The sequence below is a fragment of the Felis catus genome, chromosome C2 (genome assembly GCF_018350175.1).
Source record: "Felis catus isolate Fca126 chromosome C2, F.catus_Fca126_mat1.0, whole genome shotgun sequence".
NCBI classification, from domain to species: Eukaryota; Metazoa; Chordata; class Mammalia; order Carnivora; family Felidae; genus Felis; species Felis catus.
In genome coordinates, this window is record NC_058376.1 from 101,583,384 (window position 1) to 101,599,716 (window position 16,333).

At 34.2% G+C, this 16,333-nt stretch overlaps 1 long non-coding RNA gene across 2 annotated transcripts in view; it reads right to left on the minus strand.

The window, feature by feature from the left end:
- LOC123380069 overlaps nucleotides 1–16,333 on the minus strand; it is a 398,478-nt gene that overhangs the window by 36,394 nt on the left and 345,751 nt on the right. The window lies entirely within an intron of this gene.

Below are 16,333 nucleotides of genomic sequence, written 5' to 3' on the forward strand. Positions count from 1 at the left end.
ACTATAGAGGTTCTGAAAAAGTTAAAAATAGAACTATCATACTACTAGCAAGTGTACTACTAGGTATTCACCCAAAGGATATAAAAATACTAACTTGAAGGGGCATATGCACCACAATGTTTATAGCAGCATTATCAACAATTGCCAAATTATGGAAAAAGCTCAAATGTCCATCAATTAATGAATGAATAAAGAAGAAGTGATATATGCAGATATATATACACATGGAATATTACTCAGCCAGAGAAAAGAATGAAATCTTGCCATTTGCAATGATGTGGATGGAGCTAAAGTGTCGTATGCTAAGCAAAATAAATCAGAGAAAGACAAACACAATATGATTTCACACATATGTAGAATGTAAGAAATGAAACTGTTGAACACAAGGGCAAAAAAAAAAAAAAAGAGAGGGAGTCAAGCCATTAAAGAGACTCTTTTATCAATAGAGAACAACCTAAGGGTTACTGGAGCGGAGTTGGGTGGGGTGATGGGCTAAATGTGTGAATGGTACTAAGGAGGGCACTTGTTGTGGTAAGCGCTGGGTGTCATATGAATCACCAAACTGTACTCCTGAAACTAATATTACACTATATGTTAACCAATTAGAACTTAAATAAAACCTTGAAATATTAAAAACAGGAAATAATCAGCTATTCTAGAAAAAAAGTCATTTGTAAAATATTAATTTGTAAGTGTTTGGTAGAGATGAAACTTGAAAATAAACAAGTATCCAAGTTAAAAGGAATAATAATAATTATTACTCTTAAAATATTTACCATAAATTACAAATACCAGAAATGAATAAACACATGAGCAACACAAGTACTTCAGACTTAATAACAAAATAAGAGGCTACTATGAACAAACTCTATACTGTGTAATAGTAGCTAATGCAATTTTTTTCTTCTTTTTTAAATTTAATTTAAATTTTTTAATGATTACTTATTTTGAGAGAGAGAGAGAGAGAAAGCAGGGGAGGGGCAGAGAGGGAGGGAGAGGGAGAGGGAGGGGGAGGGGGAGGGGGGGGGAGAGAGAGAGAGAGAGAGAGAGAGAGAGAGAGAGAGAGAGAGAGAGAGAGAGAGAATCCCAAGCAGACTCTGTGCTGACAGCACAGAGCTCAATCTAAGGCGTGACCTCATGAACTGTGAGATCCTGACTGGAGCTGTAATCAAGATTCGGATGGGTTAACCAAGTGAGCCACGTAGACGTCCCAGTTTCTTTTTGTCTGAGGTGCATTTTACTATTCTGTTCAAAAGAAAACACAACCAAAACCATCAATTCTTTCACATGTTAAGAAGATCACTATAAAAATGTTCTGTTAATTAGGACGTGTATCCAAGTAAGACCCATGACATTTATCAACATTCTACAAACTACTTAGATAAAAAATAATACATGCAGGGTCACCTGAGTGGCTCAGTTGATTAAGTAGTCCAGCTTTGGCTCTGGTCGTGATCTTGCAGTTATTGAGTCTGAGCCCCGCGTCGGATTCTGTGCTGACCCCTCACAGCCTAGAGCCTGCTTCCGATTCTGTGTCTCCCTCTCTCTCTGCCCCTCCCCCATTCTGTCTGTCTCTCTGTCTCTCTCTTTCTCAAAAAATAAATAAAACATTTAAAAAATTAAAAAATAATAATACATGGAAATATTTTGATTTTAAGTTTTATAGCAAGTAATACAAAAGTCTTATGATTCTTGTCAAGCATTATATAATTTGAAGGTGGGATGCAGGTTATTGTTATTGTGTTCAAATATGTATGTATATATGAAAAGGAGTAAATGAGACAGGGACAGAAAAAGAGATAATTCTCTGACATGGCATATTTTAAAAGGAAACAACTAAATTTTGTATTTGTTTCCAGTATATTACAAAGGCCAAGGATAAGGAAGCTGCAATATGCTGAAGATATTAGGGATAATAAAAATCTGAAGCTGAAAACCTTAATTTTCAATAATATTTTTAAAATGTAGAAATCTGATTGAAGTTCAATTCATATGAAAGATGAGTCCATTTAGAAAAATGCATTAAAGTCAGATTCTTTCATTATACTCTTTTTAATGTTTTGAAATCCAATTCCTGTGTGACTAATAGATTTATAACTACACACTAAGCTTTTAGAATTAAAATAAATGTTCAAACTATGGATACCAATACTGTTTTAATGTCTGTGTCCAGGATGTTTTTCTATTTGATTTTTGGGCAGTGGTCAGGCCCCATCATTGCCCATTTGGGACTCCATAGGCAGATATTATTTTAGGATGATACACCCTTTAATCCAAAGGACATATTGATGATAAAAGATTTTTTTCATCCTCTTAGCTATCTTTTTTTTTTTCATTTAGAGAAATATTTCAGCCTTATATTCTGCAATAACTGTATGACTCCACAAAATGAACTTCTGGAGTATTAATATGGTGCTAAATTTAACCTCATTTGCACCTTCATTACTTTAGTGATTCCACAAATATTTATTTACTGAGGGACTTCTGTATTTGAAAAACAATGTGGGGAAAAAAGAAAATAAAAACATCAATGTGTAAAACAGAGACAGCACTTGCCCTCAGAAAACCTCCATTCTAGTGAAGAGCAAAGTGGCTGATACACAAAAATGTATTCATTTTTCTGCCAGTTAGTACCATCCCAAATGAAATGGGAATTATAACTTATGTAGAGTGCTTTGAATCACTATTCTCCAAAGTCTTTCTAGCACTCTAAATCATGACCTTTATCTATCTATGTATGTATCTATCTATGTATCTATCTATGTATGTATCTATCTATCTATCTATCTATTGACTAAGGATTTATGATTGTTCTCTGATTTATTCCTAACCATAATTGGAAATTCAAAAAAGTTGAAAACGTGATCTAGTCCAATACCAGAACTCTGTTTGTATAAATGAACTTGGAACCATCAATTTCAAAGGGTATCTGTTGGTTTCAGCAATTTAAGTGTCCATATAGACATGCTTATCCTGGCCTCCCATTATATAGCATGCATATAATTCTCCAGATAGACAAGGATTTTGGAAAATATTAGCCCTTCTGTAGCTCTTTTCCCAAGATGACACTGATTCTCTGCTCACCCCAAGCTAACCACACTCTCAGTTCAACAAAACTACAAATTCTCCATGTCTTTTCCTACCTCATTTAACACTTTTATCGGATAAAGTCATACATTTTGCCTGCTCCTCCCCTCAATCTCAACCATGTCTAGGGTTTTCATAGCCAACCTCACCTAACAAAACCTTTGTCTTCAGCATAGCTTGGGTGAGGGACTGGATATGGAGAGGGCGTCAGGGGAACAAGCATATTCTATAAGACTGTCCTGAGTTGACACAAAGTCAATGTCATAAGGATAAAAAGTTGAAACACCTTCACCTTTAATTATATCTACAATGTTGCACAGCCAACACGCTATCTATTACCAAAAGTTTCATCATCCAAAGCAGAAACCCTACACCCATAAAGCAGTAAGTACTTATTCTCTCCTGTCCCAAGCTCCTGGTGACCTCTAGTCTACTTTGTGTCTTATTAATTGCCTGTTCTAAATAGCATGTAAATGACATCATACTGTATTTGTCCTTTTGTTTCTGGATTATTCACTTAGCAAAAAATTTTAAATACCATGTATCAGAACTCCCCTCCTGTTTATGGCTGAATAGTATTCCATTAATATTACACCACATTTTGTTTATCCATTTATCTATTGATGGACAAATGGATTGTTTTCACTTTTTGGTTATTATAAATAATGTTCCAAAACCATCAATATATACTTATTACACACATACATAGTTTGTGTTTTCCAGAAGTTAATAGCTGTCCTATTCATTTTCCCTCTGTTGAAGGATTACAAATCACAAAATAACTTATTTAAATTACAGCTGTTGCTTTCTATTCACTTTTCACAAAATTTTATCACTACCTTTGTTTCTACAATTGCTCATTACTTTTGATCATGTCACAGTTCATATGTTGTGATGTATTTATCTTGTATATGGGAAATCATATTTTATATTCAAATGGCATGGCATGAAAATATGCAGGGTTGAAGGTTATTATTTTTGGCCATGAACAATTTCTGAGTTTATGTGAGCTTCATTTTCTCAAACATGTATTTTACACCTTTTGTTTTGTTTTGTTTTGTTTTGTTTTGTTTTGTTTTGTTTTACAAGTTAAGACAATATGACCAATAGTTCTATTGGAGAGTAGTCTCATAGATTTACTGAATCTAACCTCAGGTAACTCAATTCCTCATATTTTATAAATAAAAAAGTATAAAATTTAAATAATTATAAAATGATACATCAAGATTCTATGCTATTACAGAAAGATATTCAGTGGATTTTGTGAAAGTCATTCCATATCCACTTTGATAATATTTAAATTATTTAATAAATATAAAATCCCAACAGGTTCTTGCTATGTGCATGCAGCTTCCAAAACTAAGTTAGGAGCATTGCAAAAATTCTCTGTTGTTTAGTTGCATAAGTTTTGCATGTTGTATCCATAGTGTATTTTTAAGCCTGAAATGCATAAACTATTTGAAATTTATTTATTATTCAAATTTTAACTGAAGTTCTTATGGTTAATCAGTTAATATTTCTCTAAGTGTTACACAGTGTTCACTAAATATTTTGTCCCTTTCATAATGTCTTTTCATTACACAGCTTATATTATATACCTCCAAAGGGCTAGGTGTTATGAGAGATAAAGAGAGTTTTTAAAGAGGAAGATATGAATGCAAATATTAAACAACATACTATATGCATGAATAAAATATTTTTAAACTCTCTAGTATCATAAACTAGAGAATGATTAATACTAGCTTTGTAAAAAATATTTAGCAAAACATATAATTTTGGTTTTGAAGTACATATTTATTTTTTTTTAATTTTTTTTTCAACATTTATTTATTTTTGGGACAGAGAGAGACAGAGCATGAACGGGGGAGGGACAGAGAGAGAGGGAGACACAGAATCGGAAACAGGCTCCAGGCTCTGAGCCATCAGCCCAGAGCCCGACGAGGGGCTCGAACTCACGGACCGCGAGATCGTGACCTGGCTGAAGTCGGACGCTTAACCGACTGCGCCACCCAGGCGCCCCTTGAAGTACATATTTAAATACTGATTGAATTTCAAGATATTCATCAAATAAAATGTTGCTAACTCTTTTCTCATTTTTTCCTTTAAAGTTTTATTTTTAAAAAACATTTTTAAAGTTTATTTATTTTTGAGAGACAGAGACAGAGTGTGAGCAGGGGAGGGGCACAGAGAGAGGGAGACACAGAACAAAGCAGGCTCCCGGCTCTAAGCTGTCAGTACAGAGCCCAAAGCGGGGCTTGAACTCATCAACTGTGAGATCAGGACATGAGCTGAAGTTGGACGCTCAACCGACTGAGTCACCCAGGTGCCCATTCCTTTAAAGTTTCTCATAAAGATTTTCTAGTAAAAGATACAGAATTTTTAAAATTAAATTGATGTTTTTATGAAACATGTTTAAAATAACTATACTCAAGCATTTTGATATATTCGAAAATGAACAGTTTAAGTGTCTTTGTGTTAAGAGAGAGTATATTTATAGATACAGAAATAGTCCCTTCCTAGTTTTTAGTGAGAATTTGCATGGTAAGTCAATGAATAATCAACTTCTCTAAATAAGCTTATAAATTATAATCCTTCAGAAACATGCAGATACATTTATCCTATTTGTGAAAAATAATTCATATAAATTCTAATAATCATGCTACATCTGATTCATATTTCATGCAAGTTCATGAATGAATAAAGAACTGTTTCTAGTAACATTGAACTGACAGTAAAATAATGTATGTTTGAAGCAGTGGTAGTAGCTGGAACTGCATCCAGTTAATAAAGATCTGACTTTTAATACGTTCCATCTTGATGGGTTGACTGCTAATTACAACCAAAAATTATACAGAAATACGGTGACCTTCTAGGATGGCATTCAGAAATATAATAAATTTAACCAGAAATCAATTTGTAAACTAATGTGCCATCTTGAAACTTCATTTTATTAATGTTATATCAAAATACAAATTTGATTTAAAGTGAATTATATTTGCACTACATATGATTTGCATTTTTTACTGTTGTCACACTCTGATTGATTAACTCTGCTGGAAGATATTAACAACCCAGTCTGTTGAATTTTCACTTTTCAGCTCTGCTGCACTTCACACTTCTAAGCTTGTTATTATATTGCTTCAAAATGTATTTGCCTTTGAAGTCTAAAATATCCAACTGCCAGAAAGCAAAGGCACTTGGTAATTAATTTAATATCAAATTGGACATCTGCCAAGTCAATGGACAGAGATAATAGGATACACATTTTCTAGTACCTGTTATATTTCAAATAAAAGCTAAAAAATTTCTCGAAAATATATATTTGATAATTTTTAAAGCACATAATCAATGTGTCATATATCAATAATCAGTAGAAGATTTTTTTACTTTTGGTTTTTTTTTTTTTTTCAACGTTTATTTATTTTTGGGACAGAGAGAGACAGAGCATGAACGGGCGAGGGGCAGAGAGAGAGGGAGACACAGAATCGGAAACAGGCTCCAGGCTCCGAGCCATCAGCCCAGAGCCTGACGCGTGGCTTGAACTCACGGACCGCGAGATCGTGACCTGGCTGAAGTCGGACGCTTAACCGACTGCGCCACCCAGGCGCCCCGTTTTGTTTTTTTTTTGTTTGTTTGTTTTTTTTGTTTTTTTGTTTTTACTAATTTTAATTGGAAATGTCAATGCCAACATTGGCAATCAACATTTTAAATTCATGTACCCTGTTACCTGACGCAGAAAGATAAACACTCCTAAGTCATAATGTTGGAGAGAAAAATTTATCCCAATGTCTGTTTCTAGAACAAATAGCTAAACCTACAGAAATAAAGTGAATCACTTTCTGGCACATTTATGCTCCTAGAAATCCAGATAAAAAAGGGAAATTATAGTGGTAAACATATGGTTACATTTATGAATTAATCATATAAAATATAGTGTCTCAATTTAGAAGAGGTCAAATATTTCACAATATAAAACTATAAACCTTACGGAATTATGCTCACTTATTGTGATAAATGAAAGCCTATTTATGGTAAATAGCATCGGATAACAAAGTTATTATCATGTAAATTAAAAGACCTTTCTAATTTCCATTAGACACACTTAAAACCACTTATACATAAAAAAGTCCTTCTATAGATCATTTGCTTACTGTTAAGAAATAGCTGATAAAAATATTTGTAATCTTTTGTGTAGATAGTTTGAAGGTAAAATCAGCTGAGAACACTACAGGTGTCTTTCTTGGGTACTTGACAGGTGAGGAATGAAATAATCTTGAAGTGTAGAGAATGTACACATTTATACACATAATCACCTTCTCAGTTTTAGCGAATGTCTCTTATAAATGAGCAAATACAATAAAGTGTATTACTAAAACATCACATTCTAAGTCAACAGTCATCATATTTAATCATTTCAACTGTGAATATTTAGTACATTTCTAATATTGAAAGTATCACTGTCATCTACATTAATACTATATATGCTTTTTTTTTATTTTTTTTCAACGTTTTTTATTTTATTTTTGGGACAGAGAGAGACAGAGCATGAATGGGGGAGTGGCAGAGAGAGAGGGAGACACAGAATCAGAAGCAGACTCCAGGCTCCGAGCCATCAGCCCAGAGCCTGATGCAGGGCTCGAACTCACGGACCGTGAGATCGTGACCTGGCTGAAGTCGGACGCTTAACCGACTGCGCCACCCAGGCGCCCCTATACTAACTATATATGCTTTTAAACAATCATAATTTGTTTACAATTACATTTGCACCAGATTGCAATTGTACCATTTATGACCGCACCAAATAATATGTAGGAATAAATCTAACCCAGGAGATGAAAGACTTACACTCTGAAAACTATAAAACATTGACTAAAGAAATTTAAGATGATACAAATTAAAAGCTATACCATGCTTGTAGGTTTGAAAAATTTTTACTGTTAAAATTTCCATACTACCCAAAACAATGTACAGATTCAATGCAACCCCTATCAAAATACCAATAGGATTTTTCACAGAACTAGAACAAATAATCCTAAAATTTGTATGAAACACAAAAGACTCTGAATAGCCAAAGCAATCCTGAGAAAGAAGAACAAAGTTGGATGTATCCCAATCCAAGTTTTCAAGATATACTACATAACTACAGTAATCAAACGAGTGTGGTACTGACACAAAATGGACACATAGATAAACAGAAGAGAATATAGAGCTCAGAAATAATCCCACACTTATATGGTCAATTATCTACAATAAAGGAGACAAGAATATACAATGGGAAAAAGACAGTCCTTTCAATAAATGGTGTTGGGAAAACTGGACAGCTACCTGCAAAAGAATAAACCTGATCATTTTCTTACACAACATACAACAATGAATTCAAAGTGTATTAAAGACTTAAACGTGACACTTGAAACCACAAAAATCCTAGAAGAGAAGAGCACAGGCAGAAATATCTCTGACATTGGCCATAGCAATATTTTTCTGGATATGTCTCCTCAAACAAGGGAAACAAAAGCAAAAATAAACTATTGAGACTGCACTAAAATAAAAAGATTTTGCCCAGTAAAAAAACCAAAACAAAACAAAAAATAAAAACAAAAAAAAATAAAGAAAATAAAAAGGCAATCTAGTGAATGGGAGAAGATATTTGCAAAGGATATACATCCTATAAAGAATTAATATCCAAAATATATAAAGAATATATACAACTCAACACAAGCAAGCAAGCAAACAAAAGGTTTGAAAACTGGGCAGAGGACCTGAATGACATTTTTATAAATAAGACATAGAGATGGCCAACAGATACATGAAAAGATGCTCAGCATCACTAATCATCAGGGATATGCAAACAGAAACCACCATGAGGTATCACCTCATACTAGTCAGAATGGCTAGTATCAAAAACACATACCAAATAGAAATAACAAGTGTTGGTGAGGATATGGAAAAAAGGGAGCCCCTTGTGCACTGTTGGTGGGAATGTAAATTGCTGCAGCCACTGTGGAAAACAGTATTGAGGTTGCTCAAAAAATTAAAAATACAAATATCATATGGTCTAATATTTCTACTACAGGGTATTTACTCAAAGCAAACCAGAACACTAATTCAAAAAGATATAAGTACTCCTATGTTTATTGCAACATTATTTACAATCAGCCAAATATGAAAGCAAGCCAAGAGTCTACCATCTGTAGATGAATGGATAAAGGAGATGTTTTTATATAATGGAATGTAATGAAGTATTACTCAGCTGTAGAAAAGAATGAGATCTCGACATTTGCAACAACATGGATGCACCTAAATGGTACTATGTGAGGTGAAATGAGTTGGATGGAAAAAAACAAATGCCACGTGATTCCACCTATTTGTGGAATTTGGAAAGCAAAACAAATAAACAACAAATAGCAAAACAAGCAGACTCTTGAATACAGAGAATATATTGGTGGTTGCCAGAGGTGATGGGGGTATGGATGAAATGGATAAGGGAGATTAAGAAGCACAAGCTTGGGGTGCCTGGGTGGCTCAGTCGGTTAAGCGGCCGACTTCGGCTCAGGTCATGATCTCGCGGTCTGTGAGTTCGAGCCCCACGTCGGGTTCTGTGCTGACCGCCTGGAGCCTGTTTCAGATTCTGTGTCTCCCTCTTTCTCTGACCCTCCCCTGTTCATGCTCTTTCTCTCTGCCTCAAAAATAAATAAACGTTAAAAAAAATAAAAAATAAATAAGTACAAGCTTCCAGTTGTAAGGCAAATAGGTCATAGAAATGGAAAGTACAGCATAGCAAATACAGCCGTAGGTACTGTAGTAATACTTTATGGCGGCACAGAGTGAATACGCTTTCCATGGTGAGCATTTCATAATGCATAAAATTGTTGAATCAATATGTTGTCACCTGAAACTAATATAAATTGTATGTCAATTATAATTCATTAAAAATAATAATTTGTTTATTTCTTTGACTTTCTAATACTAGAACATTTGCATTGGTAAACTGAGTATATTAAAAATGAGGTGAAAAACCTGGCAAAATTAAATTAGCATAGAAACATTGTTTCACAACCTAAGTATTTGAGCAAAATAAAGTTAGATGACATTTATTTGTAAAAGACCATAGGTAAACAATTTTAAAATTAACCAGTGTTTTAAATGGTGATATGTATTTAAACATAATGCATTTAATATTTATAATTGATTATATATTTATATGATTAAGAGATGCAGTAAGTATGCTTTTTTAACGAACACAAAGTGGCTATATATTAAAATTACTACTATGTCAAAGCCGACACCAATGCCAAATATTGCTAAAATAAGCTTCTGGGATAAAGAATTAAATCTAAACATTGGAAAAACTTCATTATCAAATATATACTATAGACGTTGTTGTGGTCCTATTTTCATTTTATTTTAATTTTTTAATGTTTATTTATGTTTTGGAGACAGACAGACAGAGTGCAAGCAGGGGAGGGGCAGAGAGAGAGGGAGAAGCTGGTTCTAGGCTCTGAGCTATCAGCACAGAGCCCAAAACAGGGCTCAAACTCAGGAGTTTGACTTTAACTTTAGTTTTAGTCAGACTTTAACTTTAACTTTAGTCAGACTTTAACTGACACTTAACTGACTGAGCCACCCAGGTGCCCCTATAGAAGTTAAGTTGTAGTCAGATTTTTAAAGGAAATTCATTTCTCAGCATTACTGGGTCTCATACTATGCATAGGATCACAATATTCTAAACAGTATTTCACTTTCTATTGAGAATTGTGGAGAATCACGCTGGATTTTGGTCAGCTCTAAAGCGATGGCAGCCATTCATTTAAGCTTTTTTCCACATTTGGACTTGAAGACTTCAGTGTTCATGGTGAAAGTGGATTGATTTAGTCAACATCACAAACTGAAACCAACAGTTCACAGTTTGAGGAAGATGCTTTCTGAACATTTTTAAATTGAACTAGGATTGTTACCCTTATTATATGTTTAATCTCTAGTGTTTTTCATATACCTGCTGTTTTGTATTTGTTTTCTTTTTTTTTTTTTTTAACTATTTTTTGAGACACAGAGAGAGCATGAGGAGGGGAGGGGCAGAGAGAGGGAGACACAGAATCTGAAGCGGGTCCCAGGCTCTGAGCTGTCAGCACAGAGGCTGATGTGGGGCTCAAACCCAGGAACCATGAGATCATGACCCGAGACGAAGTCGGACGCTTAACCGACTGAGCCACCCAGGCACCCCTCATATACCTGCTGTTTGATTAAAACAAATCCTTACAATAAGAATCTAGAGATGTGGCAACAGAGGATGTGACCAGCTTTCAAAATAGACCAACATTCTCTGAATGGCTATTTGCATCTTTTATTTTACACATATTAAGTGTATAAAATGTGTATAGAATGTTAAGCACTCTTTAGTGCAAGGACAAACTAGAATCACCTTGCCTGTCAAAGAGTGGGTTCAGCAACACATCTGTTAATAGTTATGGTAAAACAATTTGTTGACAGTCTGGATTACAAACTGCAAGTACAGTACTGGGTCTTTTGGCACAAGTAGAAATTTTAGATGATTTTTTTGGGGATGTTGATGAAATTGTAATGTTGATGTTCTCTCACTTTTTATTATGAAAATGGTCTAGTACATAAAATAATTAAGTCAAATAATCATACACCTTCACAAATTGTACTATTACATTGGGCATTATTTGCTGACTCTCCCTCGCTCTCCTTCTTTCTCTTTTTCTCCTTTATTTACTTTTAGATCACTTGTAATTCAGTGATAGTAACTGTAATGATAGTTCATTATACTATAATGTACAATGTAATTATCATGATAGTTCATTCCTAAATACTGTATTTATGTTCTCTGAATTTTTCCAAAAATTATTTCCTAAATGTTTCTTAATACAAGATATAATCTAATTTCACCCATTGCATTTGTTTGTTACACCTTCTTAGACACTTTTAGACTCTAAACTTGCTCTAATTTTTTTATTTCATTCCAATTATTATGAATTGAGGACAATTGTCATATAGATTCTTCTGCACCTGTATTTATCTTATCTTTTCTTCTTAATTCTGTTTAGTTCCTATAATCTAGAAGCAAGATTTAGAAGACTAATTGTATCTAGATTAAATATTTTAGTAAATGTGCTTCATAATGTGTCACATCAGAAACACTATAATTAATTGCTTTCTCATTTTGTTTCAATATCATGTATGTATGTCACAAGGCAGCTTTTGTTTTCCAGTTTTACTGAGATGTAATTGTTGAGGGAGTAGATATTAAAAAATATTTATCACAAGAAAAATTGTAAGTATGTGACAATGCAGTTTTAATTTTTTTAATGTTTATTTTATTTATTTATTTTTTTGAGTGAGTGAGAGACAGAGCATGAGCAGGGGAAGGGCAGAGGCACAGAGAGAGAGGGATACACAGAATCTGAAGCAAGCTCCAGGCTCTGAGCTGTCAGCACAGAGCCTGACGCAGGGCTCGAACTCAAGAACTGTGACATTATGACCTGAGCTGAAATGGGCCAGTCAACTCACTGAGCCATCCAGGAGCCCCAACAATGAAGTTTTAATATCATTTTACACCAGTGTCTTGTCTTTGTCTAAAGAATGATAATGAGATTGGCCTTTCTTCTTTCTTACATTCAGTAATTTTGTAACATCTGGCTGTTTTAATCACAAATAAAGGGCTAACAAAATATTAAATTCTTGCAATCCCTATTTACTCATGGACTTAACCATATGTGTTCCATTAATACTTTTACAACTCAAACTATTTTACCAATATTGAATATATAGGTACCCCTAATAATTTTATAAACAAGCTGTGTTCATGGTATCAATGTTTCATTCTAATTAGAAATAAAATACAGAATTCACAATTATTAGTCAGTAATATGCAAGATAAACAATACCAGAAATGATATTGGAATAACCATGAAATACAGTCTTTTAAATACTGACCCTGAAACCAAATTGTAGACTAAAGCTGGCATTTGGTTTATCCCTAACATGTGAATGTACATACAAATGCAGAAATGAATGGTTCCTTAGAGAAGAATGAAATCTAAAATATAAACCTTGTGAAGGCAAACCATAAGAGATTCTTAGGAGAACAAACTGTGGGGTTGCTGAAAGGTAAATGCATGAGTGATGGGCTAAATGATGAGTATTAAGGAGGGCAATTGTTGGTTGCCTTTTAGTTTTGTTGATTGTTTCCTTTGCAGTGCAGAAGCTTTTTATCTTCATGAGGTCCCAATAGTTCATTTTTGCTTTTAATTCCCTTGCCTTTGGAGATGTGTCAAGAAATTGCTGCAGCTGAGGTCAGAGAGGTTTTTTTCTGTTTTCTCCTCTAGGGTTTTGATGCTGTGGTTTATATACACAATGGAATACTACTTGGCAATGACAAAGAGTGAAATATGGCCTTTTGTAGCAACATGGATGGAACTAGAGAGTTATGCTAAGCGAAATAAGTCATACAGAGAAAGATACCATATGTTTTCACTCTTATGTGGATCCTGAGAAACTTAACAGAAGACCATGGGGGAGGGGAAGGAAAAAAAAAGTTAGAGAGGGAGAGAGCCAAACCATAAGAGACTCTTAAAAACTGAGAATAAACTGAGGGTTGATGGGGGGGGGTGGTGGGAGGGAGGGCAGGGTGGGTGATGAGCATTGAGGAGGGCACCTGTTGGGATGAGCACTGGGTGTTGTATGGAAACCAATTTGATAATAAATTTCATATTAAAAAAAAAAAGGAGGGCAACTGTGATGAGCAATGGGTATTACATGTAAGTGATGAATCATGAAATTCTATTCCTGAAACCAATACTATACTCTAAATTTAACTAACTTAAATTTAAATAAAATCTTGGAAGAAAAAAAAAACGCTCCCTATCCTGAATCCTATTACAGTTTCCACTCTGTAAGTCTGTATCAGTCAAGTATTACCAAAATAATAATGTAAAATAAACTGTCTCAAATTCTGTATTTTTATATGGGAATCATTCATTTTCATCTGTGCATTATTTAAGGTGATTTCATTTCTGCTTGGCTCTAAGCTAGAGATTGCAAATCACCTTCATTTATCTCCCATCCTCTGTATCAGTAGGCTAACAGAGACATCTTACCATGACACCGTAATAACTGCATGAAGGAAAAGTCCAAATGGGCAAGACCATTGTAAGGCTCTGTTTGCACAGTCTGCTAGCATATGTTGAATCAAAGGGGCACAGGGCATAGTCCAAAGACAAAGGGTAGAAAAATAACCTCTGCCTTTAATGGGAGATAATGCAGGGTTACATGAAAGGACATTGATACAGAAAGAAGAAAAGAGTTTAGTCCAATTACTCATTTACTATACCTCCTATGTATTTTCTATTATGGACACATCAAATATATGTATTTTCTAAGCTCTCAATAAACTTTCCTGCTTTGGATATTTAATTTCACTTGCTAATTATTTTCCTCTCTGTTTCTCTCTCTATGTCTTTCTCCTAGTCTATGAAAACTTAACATACAGTGTATATTCTCCGTGATTTCTATTTCAAAACATCCCACCTATACCCCATATCAGGTACAGTTATTCTTTCTCTAGCATATAATCAACATTCATTATACCTCATTTTATCCCTTGATTTCATTCTTCTTGTTATCATTCTTGCACATGAAAGACAATCCTTAATTCTGCTGAATAAATTAAATAAGAAACACCAAAAAATCAAATCAAAACCTATAATCTCACCAAAGAATCAAAGTGATTAAATCACAAATTATATTTTATTTATGGAAAATTTTCAACAAGATAATAAGGCTATTTGAAATGTCCCAATATTATTCAGAAAACAAAGAACTCTTATTGTTTCTCCATAAATTTTTTTCTGTAAATGATTACTTAATATTTTGTGTAGACTTTGGAAGTTTTCAGGGATCTGTCACAGATTATACAGATAGATAGGCTCAAGTCTTAACCTGCTCTAATTTCTCTTTCATCATTTGAATACATCTCTTGTGTCTGGCATCATTAAAATGTCCAATTAGCTTACTATTTGATAGTTTTGTATGTCTTGACTTTCTTATTAGATTGTTAACTTCTTTTTTAAAATTTTTTTTCAACGTTTATTTATTTTTGGGACAGAGAGAGACAGAGCATGAACGGGGGAGGGGCAGAGAGAGAGGGAGACACAGAATCGGAAACAGTCTCCAGGCTCTGAGCCATCAGCCCAGAGCCTGACGCGGGGCTCGAACTCACAGACCGCGAGATCGTGACCAGGCTGAAGTCGGACGCTTAACCGACTGCGCCACCCAGGCGCCCCTAGACTGTTAACTTCTTAATTCTGTCTTCTACCCTCAGCTTCCTGGGAGCATTTACAAAATGCAAACCAGAATATGTGCTAAATTATGCTAGTTGAGCACTAATTAAAGCCAAAAATTCCAGTCGTTCTTACTACTTTAAGACTAAAATAGCAATAAAAGATTTAAGTCTTGCTTCCTAAGACCATGAGAATCAATTGGCAGCCTATAGAAAAACCTCTACAAAGAGACTACTTTTAATAAAATTATCATTATACTCTAATTACCATGTTTACTTTGATAGTGTATAGATGTAGTTTATGCTCTCAAATCTGAATGGCTACAGTGATAATACTTTCAAATAGCAGTATTTTTATATAAAAAGCTAAGAAACTATATGCAATATAATCCCCCTTGTAAATTATCCTTATTTTATATATTGATATGTTATAATTATGATTCTAACAAATTTCTAATATACATTTCTAGTATATTTTAGAAATTCCAATATATATTTGTGTGTATGCATACACACACACACACACACACATATAAAATTCTAGTATGTAGATCTATGATTCTAATATGCATTATAAATATAACATATATAATTCTAATTTTTATGAATGTACTGAAGGCCCTAACTTCTCTATCCCACTTCTTCTTCCATTTGACCCCCACACCACATTTCTTCTAAGCCTGCACAATCCCGTACAGTTTCCATTTCCATGGAATAGAAGAACCAAGTCTTCAAATTCATGAAGTGGAGGATTCACTTTCTGGGAACGTGGTGTGGAGGGCAAGTGCAACAGCTTTGCAGTGAAATCTGTAATGTCAGGAGCAATGCATATGTTGTTTTCTTTGGAAGATCTTAGCTCTCAATGAGTAGAGTCATCCTCCTTTGAAGTTCATAGCAGCCTGTGCAAGGAGCTAAGTGGTGGGCCTCATTATAACTATAAACCAGTTG